The sequence below is a fragment of the Ursus maritimus genome, unplaced genomic scaffold (genome assembly GCF_017311325.1).
Source record: "Ursus maritimus isolate PB19 unplaced genomic scaffold, ASM1731132v1 scaffold_18, whole genome shotgun sequence".
Classification (NCBI taxonomy): Eukaryota; Metazoa; Chordata; class Mammalia; order Carnivora; family Ursidae; genus Ursus; species Ursus maritimus.
The window spans coordinates 10,384,015-10,399,092 of NW_024424230.1; the positions used below are offsets into that span (position 1 = coordinate 10,384,015).

Sequence of the window (15,078 nt, forward strand, 5' to 3'; positions counted from 1 at the left end):
TAAGAAGCAGCCAGAAGGCATAGAAGCAGAGTGGAAAAGCTCTTCTCTTTTTAGTAACTTTTGTGCCTGTTTTAAATTGATCATTTGTTTCCTCAGCTAATCCCCAAGTAGAGGGCATGTCCTTTCCACTTGTAGGAGTCTCTTACAGAAGTTGAATTCCCTCCTTATCACCTCAAGCCAATAAGTACTTTATTTTCCTTTCACTTGTTGTTAGGAAAAAGGAAAAAAAATGGCTCATACCACTTGCTGGAGCTCTCTGCATTTTAATCCAGGCTTATGAACGGACATCAGAGTGCCCTTATGATATTTTGCACAAAAGGCTCAGTGTTCACGGCTGTACTCAGAGAACCCAAAATAGCATTCTGTAAGCAGTGACACACTGGTGGTGTGGTACTAAGCGCACAAGCATCTGTAGCTCGGAGCACTGTGGCACATGTCAGGTTTGAGGAGAAGCCTGGGAAGCAGAATAAGAACCATCTCTCCTCCTCTTCCTCATGTGTTTATCATGAATTTTGAATTTCAATTTTTGCAGAATCCCTAGAACTTGAAGATACACAGGTAAGGATGTGATAATTAAGCATATTTGAGTTACATAAATTGTCTCTTAATGAATACAGAGCCAGAAAGGACTTGAAAAATGCTTTGCTAGTTTGTGCTTCATCGGGGAAAAAAGTTTTCTAAAAAATTTAAAATCACAATGTGTATATTGAACTTTCTCTAAAACAAATATTTGTGAGAACAATTGGCCATCTCTACAATTCGGATTGAGGAAAATAAAAGTTGCTCATTCCAGAACATTTAAAATGTTACATTTCTTGGGAGGAATGTATCACTACTGTTTCTTTTTCTTCCTCTAGGATTTTATTTTTTAATTTAGCATGTATTTATCTCTGTACTATCGGATCCTATGAACAATAAAATCGCCTTAAAGATATAAGAAAAAAATAGACTAAATATTTTAATACAATTAATTATTTACTTCTTAGGAAATGATAGTCAATGTGGAGCTTTCTGCATATCTGAATAAAATTAAACATTTCTTTGAAGGGCAATTGATTCTCAAAGTTGACCTATAATTATTTTATTTTCTTCCTCTTTGCCAGTTGTTTTGGCTATCAAACTTTTTATTGACTTTAGAAAAGTCTTAAAGCAAAAAATCTAAAGTAAGAATATAATAATAATAATGAAAAGCAAACAATTGGGCAAATTATCAATACAGATACCTACATATTCAAACATGTGCACATATTAATTTCCAATAAATTATATCCATCACATAATAAAAAGCTAATTCATCAAATATGAAAGACACACAAAAATATGAAAGACATAAAAATGTAAATTACAAAAATGCCAATTGTGAAAGATATTTAATATTGTTTCAGTTTTAATTCATTACAAGTAATTTTAATAGGGTTACTAATTTTAATAAAATATTTCAATGTAAGTTTGCCAAAGAGATTTAATAAATCTGTAACTAGCATATAAAAAACACACGAAGAGGTAGCAACAAAAATATCTAAATAGAATGACAAATGTTTTCTTTGTATAAATTTATATTTTAGCTCAAGGAATGCATTTTTTGAACCAATATATCTATGGAGAAGATATTATTTATGTATAATAGTCACAAATTAGCTATATATATTTATATTTTGGATACATTTGCAATATCAAGTAATGTAATAAAATAATGTACATTCATATAATATCATTTAATCCAAATTCTAAACACTTTAGATGTTTAAGTATCACATATAATTTTTAGTTTGAAAATATTTAAATTTTTGTATAATGTGGACATTTCTATTTACCAAATTTTGTAACCAATAAATGTATTCCCAAAAAGGAACAAACATTATAAAATTAAAAGTCTAAAATTACTCAATTTTTACAAATAACCAGTTTATAAAATCTAGAAGTCATCTCTAGATGACTTATTCTCTTATTTTTATATGTGTTTTCTGCTTTACCAAGGCTTTTTAACAATGACTGAAATGTCTCAGATCGTTATGTAAATTATATCCTCATTTTCCATTCTCAATTTTAGTAATTTTTTACTTGTGCTCTAATAAAATATTGAAATATTTATACTTTTATGCTTAAACCCACTCTCTCTCTACCCCTCTCTCTCCCTCTCTCTCTCTCTCATACACACACACACACACTGTAGAAGTCTTAAAGAATATTTTATCTATTCATATATTTTGTTTTGTTTTGTTTTCCCCTTTGGAATCTTTCCAATATACTTATCTCTGGTAACTTTTTAAAAAATTAATTCAATTAGGGGCACCTGGGTGACTCAGTCTGTTAAACGTCTGCCTTTGGCTCTGGTCATGAGCTCAGGATCCTGGGATCAAGTCCTGCATTGGGCTCCCTGCTCGGCGGGGAGCCTGCTTCTCCCTCTCCCTCTGCCTGCTTCTCCCTCTCCCCCTGCTTGTGCTCTTTCTCTCTCCCTGTCAAATACATAAATAAAATCTTAAAAATAAATTAATTCAATTAAATTATCATAAGTTGAGACGCTTTAACATGATTTGCATAAATGTTTCCCAAGCATTCTTAGGAAATCTGACCCATCTTTCAGGAATTTGTCATAGTAGAGATACATACAATTTGATAAATGATAATCTATAACTAAATATAAACTGATATTGAGTTTTTTTGACACTCATGCTCTTAACACGTACCCTTTAAATACTGTTACATTCAAAGTTTTACAGAGCACTGAATAACATGTTACTGAGTAGTAATGAATAGAAATAAATGTATTACATGATTTAAAAGGATATATTGGTCTTTTCATATACCTTTCTTTAGACTGGGATTTATTGCTACTGACCTAATGTTCAAGAACCATGATAATAAATATGAGAAAATGGAACTTTTATATTTTGTTGTCATGACAATTCCCTCTAATATTTATGATCTTCCAATACCTGTATCTTTGCTTTGGAATAACAGATTGGGGATGAAAAATAAACAAACAGGAAACTTAACCCTACATGAATCCTTTCTAGCATTGCTTTTGACATCTGCCATATTTGAGAAATGAGTTACTTTTGCCAAAGTGACCAGAAAGATGTTTGACACTTTTTAAAAACCCATACTGTTAGAGTTTTCAACTTTCATCACCACTCACTAGAAGGAATCCACCTAAAATGCTCTAAAACCTGCCTTTTACAACTTACAACAAATCAATTTCTTTTTGAAATGATGCACGCCCTGTTGAAAATTCTGAAATGATCCAGCAAGAGCATTCGTATCTCACTTTAAAAACCACTTTAGAATTAGTAAAACAGAAATGTTTTTGTCAGAAATTCATTGCACTAATTACTCAATAAAGGACACTCAGAATCATCAAAGAATGTTTTAAAATTAAAGCAAAGCATATAATTGTCTGAGATTTTGCTTTGACATACCAAGTCAAGTTTGAAAGGTAAGTATTGGACAATGACTTATCAACATACAGGATCAGTATATCTACATTTTATAATAACTTACATGATAAATGAACTTGTAAATTTGTAGGATAGTATATTAAAGTGGGAATAATTTTAGCACATCAATTATGGCTTAAAATAATCTAGGTAATTTTCTCTAAGTGCAAAATTTAGAAATGTCATTTCTGTGGAAATGAGCAAATTATACATAAATCATAGAAAAGGAAAATGCCACCATTTTTTCCTGTCTTTAAATTGGTTTATAACTAAATTGTTTCCAGGAGTTTGCCACCTATTTTATTTTTTTAATTTCTGGTGGAGACTTTTTAAATCTCTAGTGAAGATTCTATGACATTTTTTTGATAAAGAGATAGTACTATGATATATATATATTCATTTGATAATTTCAAGACCACATAAATTATTTGTTAAAATTCTATGCCATTTTATTATTTTCTATCCCTCATATTTTTTTAAATTTTTTAAAACTTTTTATTTTAATTCCACTTAGTTAACATACAGTGTTATATTAGTTTCAGGTGTATAATATAGTAATTTAACACTTCCGTACACCATCCTGTGCTTATCACAAGTGTGGTCCTTAATCCCCATCACCTACTTAACCCATCTCCACACCCACCTCCCCTTTGGTAATCATCAGTTTGTTCTCTCTAGTTAAGAATCTGCTTCTTGGTTTGCTTCTCTTTTTTTCCCTTTGCTGGTTTGTTTTGTTTCTTAGCAAAACCACATATGAGTAAAATCAAATGTTATTTGTCTTTTTCTGACTTATTTTGCTTAGCATAATGTTCTCTCGCTCCTTCCACATCATTGTAAATGTCAAGATTTCATTCTTTTTTAAAGCTCAGTAATATTTGGGTGTGTGTGTGTCTGTCTGTCTGTGTGTGTGTCTGTGTATCACATCATCTTTATCCATCCAGTAAATGGACATGAGCTATTTCCATAGTTTGGTTATTGTAGATAACCTGCTATAAACATTGGGATGCATATATACCTTTGAATTAGTTTTTTTGTTTTCTTTGAGTAAATAGTAGGGTAATTGACGGATTATAGGGTAGTTCTATTTGGATAATTGATGGATTATAGCGTAGTTCTATTTTTCATTTTTTGAGGAAACTCCATACAATTCTCCAGAGTGGCTGCACCAGTTTGCATTCCCACAACAGTGTGAGAGGGTTCTCCTTACTCCACATCCTTGCCAAAACCTGTTATTTCTTGTGTTGTATGCCATTTTATATAGTAGATGACATATATAAAGTTATTTTTATGAAATTTAAATTTAAACTATTTTAAAGATATGAAGCAATGTTGTCATTGTGTGTGTGTGTGTATTAAACCAATGTTTAAAACACACAGTTCTTAAATCATAAGTATAATTTTTATGAGATTATGTGACATTGTATTATAATTGAACACTTGGATTGTAAGGAAAACAGAAACAAGCAATACAGTTTTAACACTGTATATATGTAAGTGTCCAAATTAGCTGCTTTCTACATATTAAGAAACAAAATGATGTTAGGCTTGCCAGATTAAAAAAAATAACATGAGGGATTATTTCATATAAGAACATCATCTCTTCACAGAACATATTAACTCTTTCTACACGTTGAGAAATGGAGTGGCTCATAGTCCACATAATGTAAATTCTAAGGGAAACAAAGACATCTTTTCAGTCAATAATCCATTCATTCATTCATCAGATTATACTGAATGCTTTTACATTTAAGCACTAAAGGAAACATGTTTATCTTCACTGGCATCCATTACAAAGGAATCAATCATAAGGAATCTATCTCATCTTGCTTTTTAAATCCGTCTGTACCTTAAATTAATTATATTCATGATGGTTTTCCTTCCTGAAATTTATATGTATTTTTAACACATCCCATCTCTTGGAGGTGCACTTTTACTGTTTTCTAGATTTACAAATGTATCTCTTCAAATTTTCCCTATATAAATTTAATTTAGAATTAAAGTGATGTACCCAAATTTCTCATTTTGAGAATTTTAGAGTAGGAGTTTATTTACTCTGTAAGCATGCCATTCATGTTAAAGGGATTTAAAAAAATCTCCCTTGTGAGATGTTTCCTATATTATATTTACTAAAGTACATTACTTGGTCATTCTTTCTACATACCTAATAGCATAGAGTCATAAAATGATATCCCCAAAATGTAAAATAGTTGTATTAAACGCTCCTGAATTAGTCCATCTGGTTTCAAATTTTGTTTTCAAAATATATTCTCATGATCACCTACTCTAAAATAATTCAACAAGGTGAACTTTAAAAATGTGGACTAGTCAAAAAAAATATGGGCTAGTCACTAAATTATTTTTAACTTATATTCAGAAAACAAAAACATAAAATAAATGATATAGAATTTTTTATTTATATGTTTTACATAAAGAAACTGAGAAAGCATTGAGTGTTTTATTATACAATTTGAAACTAAAATAATTCTTTTATTCACAGAGGTGTTTGTGCAAAAATATTTTGCACCAAAATAATTATATATTCTCATTTATTTTTTAAAACCTATCCTTTGAGACATACATTCCATGTTAGTATCCAAAATTTATTTTAATTTTACTCAAATTTTTTGTGGATGACTGTTGAAATACTAAATTAAACTCCTTATCAATTCACTTTTTCAGTTTTGAAATTGATTTAAGTATCATTTTAACATACAGAATAATCTGAGAGATTAAAAACTTTGAATTTCCTGAATTTATTTTTTAACTCTCAAGTCATAGGAAAGTGTAAGGAAATGATTGTAATTATATTATTGTTATTTACATATATATTATTCATAATAAACAGAATTTACAGAGTGGTTACTTTGGTGCTTGGTTTATTTTTTTTCTTTGCAACATCTTTGCTTGTTATCGTCCATGTAATTGTCCTACAAACAGTCTCAAAAACTACATTTTCTATCTTAAAACATTCTCCCTTAAATCCAAACTCCCCAGTGAAGAGTTTTCTGCTTTTCTATTAGCGTCTACTTTGAATGACTCATCTACTCTTGGAATTCATCAGTTCTAGACTGTAATCACTCTTCAATCCACTCTTTTCTGCTTCAATCACTCCTGAAGCTTCTCTTTAGCTATTCAGCAAGATGTACCATTTTTTGTTTGTTTTCCTTTTAATTGACAAATGGTACGAGAAACCAAATCTGGGCACTAAGGGTGCATGTTAGTTTTGGTGATAGTAAATTACTGATGATATTGGTGTGGCCTCTTTTGGTGACAAGTTAAGAAAGATATCTATTTTCATGTTCATTTGTTAACATTGATTTTTCTAATTAAATACAACTCACTATGGAACTCTACTTTCCTGGTACCGTGAGTGTTGTTAACTACTAAATCTTTCTACGACTCTGATTGTCATAATCCTGTCTAATCTCTTTAAACACTTGAAAAATTAACTAGCTTCAACAATTAGTTTTATATTTTAATGCAATAAATAATACATTGGTAAACAATGTTTTACACCAAATTTTCCAAATTCCAATTTGTTTCTTTAGGATAGACTTTCAGACATGAGTTCAGTAGATAAAATGGTGTGAAATCTGTAATGCTCCTGAGATATATTTTCTAATTTCTAAATTTTCTAAAATATCATTTCAATTATTTTGCTGGTATGAGAAACAGTTCATGACAAGAAGTCATGGATTAAGAACTTGGAGGTTATAAGACGTAAGTGCATATATTTGAGAGACTTAAGAGGTAGACTTGACTATAAATGAAGCTTGAATATGTATGTAAGGTAAACATTGAAGGGGGATTCCTTATTCAAGTGTCGGTTTTTGAGTAGGTAGTGGTTTCATTCAGTGAGAGAAAGAACAATGATGAAGAGGAATGAGCAATAAAAGAGAATGGTGTCTATGTGGGACAGGGACTTTGAAATGCCTTTTGGAAAGTAGATCTATAGATAAAGAAAGAGAAGAATATGGACTGCTGAGAATCCTTTGTGATGCTTTGGTATATAGACATTAAGTGAAGCCATAAAATCTGCAGATATTATCGTACATATAGAGTGAGCAAAGCATTTCTGAAGGATGGAACTCTAGTATTTAAGGAAGAGGACAATAAAATGAAATAGAGATTTTGAGTTGAACGAGGAACTTGAAAGTGTGTAGAACTTTGCAAGCCAAAAAAAGACATAACTTTTAAAAAGGGAATTGCAATTATAATGAAGACAACAATGTGTTATACCACTATAAAGTTAATTTCAAAAAAGAAAAAGAATTTATCGAATTTTGTTAAAGAAATAAAGGGGATGCCTTTTGACCTCAATGGATTGGTTGCATTGTATATTGGGGAGGGGGGAGACTGCATTTTGCAGATTGCATTTTTCTGTAGATTGGATGAGAAAAATTTGGAGAGAATGAATGTATATTTATTCCATTTCTCTGAGAGTTACTTTTTTTATGTTGTACCTTTTGAATTAATCCCCTAATAATCCTTTTTATCCTATTTTCTATACCCATGCCTTGTTTTTCTACTTTCTTAAAGATTTTTCTTCGAATTTATCTTTCAAAATTTCCTCCTACACACACCTTTTAAAAAATAGCCAGGAATTACAATTCCTGTTCTCTAAATACTCTTGTTAAAAGCAAGCTATACTTCTTTCATTGGGTAAGTATCTTCTTTTATTTATCTAAGGAGCTTTTGGTTTTCTTCCTTTCTTCTTCTTCTTCTGTTGTTGTTGTTGTTGTTGTTATTTTTGTTTTCTACCACTCCTGGCATTTGTTTTTGCTTCTTTTCAGTTATATTTTTATGCTTTGTATTTGTTTTGGACTTTTCCTTTCAACTGGCATCTTTCCCCAAAAGGAACCTCATGTATATATAAGAATAAGGAACATAAAAATTGTTTAGGAAGTCTTTTTGTATCAGTCGGAATGGAGACTGAATACTGTCAGAATTCATTAGATATTTTTCTGGCAATGACCAAGGTGATTGATTTAGAGATCCCCAAATATTATAGTTTTTCTCTTGCGGATATATATTTCTCTACTAAAGAAAGTTGATACGTAGACAGGTAGGTAGAGAAAGAGAAAGAGAGAGACTTCAACTTACAAGTTGATAGAAATCAATTTTTCAATATTTAGATGTGACAATGGACTTATATAGTAATGGCTTTATCCTTCTGATATCTCTGAAGTAGCTTAGGTCCTGTGACGACTTATACACATTTCTACTCTTGTCTCCTACCAGATCCTGACATTTCATATGATAGAAACTGTACACATCAGCCTTGGGTGTGTTAACCTTAAATCATTTGTAATCTTTAGGAAATATTTCCCATTCCCAGTTGCCGTGAGTTGGAAAGAGCTCTTTCCTGAATGATTTAAACAGTATTCATGTTGGCAGTTACTCCTTTTATTTTTATTCTTGTAGCAATGGGAACTTACTAGTGATTCTGTTCTGCACTTTAGGAAGAGATTAATTAGAATTTTCCAAAGAAATCTGGGATTAGAAATATTTAAATAAATGTCATGTTTTTATGATATAATAATAACTACCTTTATTGAACATTTGATATGCTTCAGGTGCAGCTTGTTATTTTTATGTGACTTATCACAGCAATACCTAGAAGTTAGGTATGTTATCTCATTTTGCAGTTGGAGAAACTCAATCTCAGAGTGTTTAAGTACTCTGACTAGTGTCATGAAGATATAATGTAATAGAGCCACAAATCTTTACATTTTATACAGATTCTCCTTAATGGTCAGCATTAATTTAATATTAATATTAAATGAAGATTTAACTAAGTAATATACTTAGGAAAAAGAACCAGATAGAAATTATACAGTTCATTTGAGTTAATTCCTATTCTCAATCTGTATTACTTATAAGAACCATCTATTGTAGATATAATTTGGCAACCAGAAAGTTACTATTGTATGATCAGGACATAAAGTAAAAGTCTATCTAAGAACCCATGCAAGTTATTCACTTGAAGAGAGAGAAAAGCAGGATAAGGTGGGAGATATGGACTTGAAATATTCAAAATGGCCATGTTGTCCTCCTCCACCTTGCAGAGCAGTCTCCAGATAAGTGACTCCCTTGTAGTCTCCTTTAGGTAACACAGAGTGTACCCAAGACCATCAGCTGAGCTGTGGCAAAATATGAAAAATTCTATTTATATTGATGGTTACCTCATACTCCTATATTTCCATTTTGATTATGTTTTTATGAAATATATTTGTAGTGGTAAAAGTTGTAGAAGTAAATGATTAGTATATAAATATGCATTACAATATTGGAGTTTACCCTAAGCATTTTTTTCATAGGAGAATAAATGTGAAAATTTGGAAACCACTGCTATAGAAATAAGCCCTGGCCAGTATCTACCCCTATATTTCTTTTCCAAAATCACATCTGTATTCTGGAAAATGGTTCCTGCAGTGTTAAGGGTACCAGCTCTGGGGAAAGTAATCTGCTTGGATTTAACTCCAGCCTGACAAATTACTACATAGCTAAGCAAATTTAGTTAACTTCTGTGTGCTTACTGTCTGCAATTATGAAATATCAGTAATAATGGAGCATATACCATAGAACTGTTGTAAAATAAATCAGTTAAAGAATGGCATACTCTGTATAGTAATAATCATGAAGTAAGCTCCCAATACATGTTAGACATGATGGTTGTGGTGGTGGTGTTATCCTTGGACTATTTGTCTTAGAATCACCTTGGAACTTGTTAAAATCACCTAAGTAGTGAATCAGAATCTGTGGAATATGGAATCTACATTTTACTTACCTTTTCAGTTAATTCTAATGTGAATAAGGTAAGTCATTTCCTAGAAATTGAGGGACTGAGTCAACCAAGTTATTGTTTATTTACACTTATGTAAAGAACAAGGAATTCTCTTCATGCATAATAAAAATTTTAAAGTAGAAGAATGTAACCACCTCCAGCATAAAATAATAGTTTTGTCATATTTGTTTGTGTTTTAAAATAATAATTATTGCTACAGTTGTCAAATAATGTGCTTTGCATGGCATCTAAAATGCTTTAATATTTTAACCAGTTCATGTGAATCGGGTACTATGTGATTCTATGATACTATGTTATAAATGTTTTAAATTTTGCATTGAGTCTACACACACACACACACACACACACACACACACACACACACAAAATAGAGTGTATGACTTTAACTTTTTTTCCACTCACTAAGATTTAGGTTTTTAAAAAGTCATGTTTACATTATGCCTTTTTCAATACAAAATTATATTTTCCACCCCATTTGGCAGTGGTGCTTACTAAGTATTGCTTTTGATGGTAGAATACATTTATAGCTATTATAGTTATAAAGAATATGTACTGAAAGCAATTGATAATTGGAGAAAGGAGCATTTAGATGATATATTTGACTAGGTATTATGCAGCTACTAATACAACATCAGCAAAAAAAATGTCAAATAGAGTGCAACTGTGTCTTTATTTACTGTAGTAAGCAGTAGCTAAAAAGATTTTCAACAAGTGAAAAACAAAATAATATATGCATAATGGAAAATTGAAGACCAAATAAATAATTTTGTGATAAGTTCTTGGGAAGTAGAATGCATTGTTGCTAAGTAGAAAAATATCTTTCCTCTTCTTGTTTCTATGGTGATACGTAAATTCAGTTTGTCAGATATCACTTATGTGATGAGAATAATGAACTGATAGGGTTTCATATTTATCCAAACAATGTTTTTGGGTAAGATGCTTCACTTTGCTATGATTGTGGAAATTCTCACTCCTTACATACATGGTAACTGGTGATTTTGTCAAACTGCCATGATTATTTCCTGGATCAAGAAATCTCTAAAAGTGGGGTGCCTAGGTGGCTCAGTCAGTTAAGTATCCGATTCTTGATTTTGGCTGAGCTCATGATCTCAGAGTCATGGGATTGAGCTCCACGTCAGGCTCCATGCTTAGTGGGGAGTCTGCCTGAGATTCTCTCTCCCTCTCCCTCTTCCTTTGCCCCTCCCCCACCACACTCTCTCTAAGGTAAATAAATAAATCCTTTTAAAAGAAAAAAAAGAAATATCCAAAAGTGTACCTTATTCATCATTCTTTAAAGTTTTTACTTTCCTAAATTTGTTTTTTAGTTATTTTTTACCATTGAAAGTCATTACCTATTGGTTCTATACTCTCTGAAAGCTGTGAATTCATTAGGATTAAACTGATAATAAAGGAAATTTGTGATATATATTATATTTTCTAATTGGTGAATCAGTGGTATATCTACATGAATTATAATTTAGTCTTCAAGCTGTATAGAATTCACACACACACACACACACACACACAGAGCCTGAGCCTTGAAATAAATGAAGTTTTCTTTCTACTTGTTTATTTTTTTTTTAATTTTATTTATTTATTTGAGAGAGAGAGAGAGCACGAGCAGTGGGGTAGAGGGAGAAGGAGGCTCCCTGCTGAATAGGGAGCCAACATGGTGCTCAATCACGACCTGAGCCGAAGGCAGACGCCCAACAGACTGAGCCACCCAGGTGCCCCTTTCTATTTGTTTAGACACAATTTTTGTTCATGTGTGTAATGAAGCTTTGATTACTTCTAGTCGTAAAAGTTAAAAATGAATCAGATTCAACTAATTATAAAAATAAAATATACTTGGGATCAATTAAAAGTAAATCTACTCTCATAAAACATAATACAGTTATCCAAATCATGACAATTCCTCAACTCAGTTTATATAGATATAATATCCTAATGCCAAAAAGATAGTGTAGGAAAGAAATAGTAGAATAATTTTGCATATGATATTAGCTGGAAATCATCATATGCTATATAGTCTATATTATATATCTTATAGTTTATATTCTATTTAATATTTATACTATTTACAACATATACCATGGATAATATATAATGTATATAATATATAAAATATATAGATTATACTTTATATATAATATATTAAGTTTTTATTATGTATTATATACATCCAAAGTGATGTGTATGCATTAGGAATGCAAGCATGTCTCAATCTTATTGAATCTATTCACTCTATTCTGTACCTTATCAGACCAAATGAAAAGAATGAAATCATATGGTAATTTCAATTCATAGTCTTAATTTTAAATAAACACATATTTATAACAAAAACTTTATTGTTTTTAAATTTTTAAAGATTCATATATGTATGTATTTATTTATTTGGGAGAGAGAGAGAGCATGTGAGTGGGAGAACGGGCAGAGACTCCTCAAGCATACTCCCCTGCTGAGCGTGGAGCCCAGCGATGTGGGCCTGGATCCCAAGACCCTGAGATAATGACCTGAGCTGAAATCAAGGGTCAGAAGCTTTAACCAACTGAGCCACCCAGACACCTTAAGAAAAACTCATTAAAATTGGAAATGTTCACTAAAAGCCTCTCCATGTGAAAATGGGGGGAAAAGTGAGAATTTTGGAATTTTATGTGTGTGTATATGTATTTTATGTGTGTATATGTGTGTATATGCATATGTATGTATGCATACATGTAATGAACTTTTAAATTACTTGTTACTTGGTGTTGTGAGTAAGAGAGCCCTTGGCTATTGCCCACTGCATCCTGTGTGCACTTGACTTTTCAAAGTTTCCTCTGTGGCACTCAACTCAAACATGTGGTTAAAGGCTCTGGATTTGAAATTGGGGGTAGAAATCTACAGGACTGAACATACAAGTGTCCTCCGATAATAATTCAACTAATTTTTTTCCTGAACTAAATAAGTTGAATTGAATCCATCAGTCAGGTAATTATTAGGAGGTTAGGATAACAGTTGGGTTAGTGGGCAGGAGAAGGAAGAAGTCAGTACAGTTGGAGATTAGGTATATCTATGTTTTAATCTTTAGAATATCAACATTAAAATATAACAAAAGGTTAGTATTTGAAATCACAAGGAAAAATTAAACTCAGTATGAAAGATTTTAAGTATTTACTTTAAAATTCATGAAGGAGGTGCCTCAGTGGCCCAGTCAGGTAAGTGTCCAACTCTTGATTTCAGCTCAGGTCATGATCTCAGGGTTGTGAGATCAAGCCCTGTGTGAGTGAGCTTTGTGCTCAATGGGGAGTCTCCCTCTCTCTGTCCCTCCTTCTCCCTCTGCCCCCCCCTCATGTTCTCTCTTTCTTCTCCCTCTCTCAAATAAATAAATAAAATCTTTAAAAAAATAAAAATAAATAATAGTGAGCAGGTGGCCAGATAATTAATTCAGTACCTAAAATTGTGCAGCAAATATCCTAGAAAAATCAAGACCGGGTTGAACTAGAGAAACTAAGGCTTGACATATACACAGGAAGGAATAGCTGAATTATACAGGCTATGGAGATTTGTCCCCTATTTAACTACCCTTAATATCTTAGCTTGGAAATGGCTTAACTTGGACTGTTGTCTGGAATAGTGTTTTTGAAATTAATATGCAAATGTACTTGTCCCTGGGCACATCATATTTCTCCCCACTCTGCCCCTATTCAACTTCTTGAATTCTTTCAGGTTAGGTACTTTTATCTCTTTTATTACTCTGACAAGACTTTATTCCAGTTATTATCTATAGCTGGCCTTTGTGACTCCTTTTTTCTCATTATTTTATATAAGCTCACTTTGATCTTCTTTCTTCTCTTTTTAAATGGAGGTTAATAATTAGTATCTTACACAATTACAAAGAAAACTAACAAGAGAAAACATGAAGTACATTTTATGTTCAGGAATATAATTTGGGGTTTTATTAGGGTGCTAGGCTATGTAGCCAAGTAACTACCCACTTCTCAGTAACCTCAAACCACAAATATTTAATGAAAGTCATGAGGGTACAATACTGAGTTCCGTACAGTTGCCAGTGCCCTAAGCTTGGTTGAGGCTCTACTGTCTCATCGCTAAAATATCTGATTGCCAAAAGAAGGGAGTGATAAAGACAAGGCATTTTACTGCTCCATTTCTGAAGTGAAAGCCATCAATTCCTTATAAATGGTTAGGAAACTAATCACATGACCCTGAGAAATTGTAGGAATGATATTGATAAACAGTAGTATGTCTCCCACAGTGATTAAAAGATGTTAGTTATTTTTATTACTCTCTGATATCTCCTCCTTGCCATTTCAGTTTACTAATCATCCAGAGGTTAGGGATGGATTATGAAATCCTAAGGAATTAAAGGTAAGCTTTTCTTAGAGCAGTGGGGTGAAAAGGAAGATCATGGTAACAATGGCAGTTCTGAATATGGAATCACCAAGTACTCACTTAGAATCTTTGTCTGTAAGTTCTGCAAGTAGCCACCTCAGTATTTCTAAACTTACCTTTGACATTCCCTACACAATCTCTGTTGAAGTCCAGTTGGCCATCATGTTTTGTCAGTGCTGTTTCTGTGTTATTTATTGATTCTCTTACTTGTACTACCTCACATTAGTCTGAGTGCTGGGATACATCAGCACCTTGCATTGAGTGATAAACATTCATGGGCCCAAGGCAGTAGATCCAGAGAAAAAAATTTCAATGTCTGGAATTGCAGATGTTTTTAAGCACTGATTATAAGATTCAAAATATTTGATTAAAAGCTAACATAATATTAAATTATTAAAATAAAACTGATTAAAGTAAATATATATATATAATTAAATATAA

At 31.8% G+C, this 15,078-nt stretch overlaps 1 protein-coding gene across 2 annotated transcripts in view; it reads left to right on the forward strand.

Moving 5' to 3' along the window:
• The first annotated feature begins 460 nt into the window (after positions 1-460).
• Positions 461-15,078, forward strand: part of CDH19 (cadherin 19) — a 90,907-nt gene continuing 76,289 nt past the window's right edge. Inside the window, exon 1 of one of the 2 annotated variants that reach the window (XM_040632445.1) lies at positions 461-558. The gene's annotated coding sequence lies outside the window, so the exon portion shown is untranslated. The remainder of the gene's footprint in view (positions 559-15,078) is intronic. The other variant, XM_008704804.2, reaches the window with a different exon arrangement.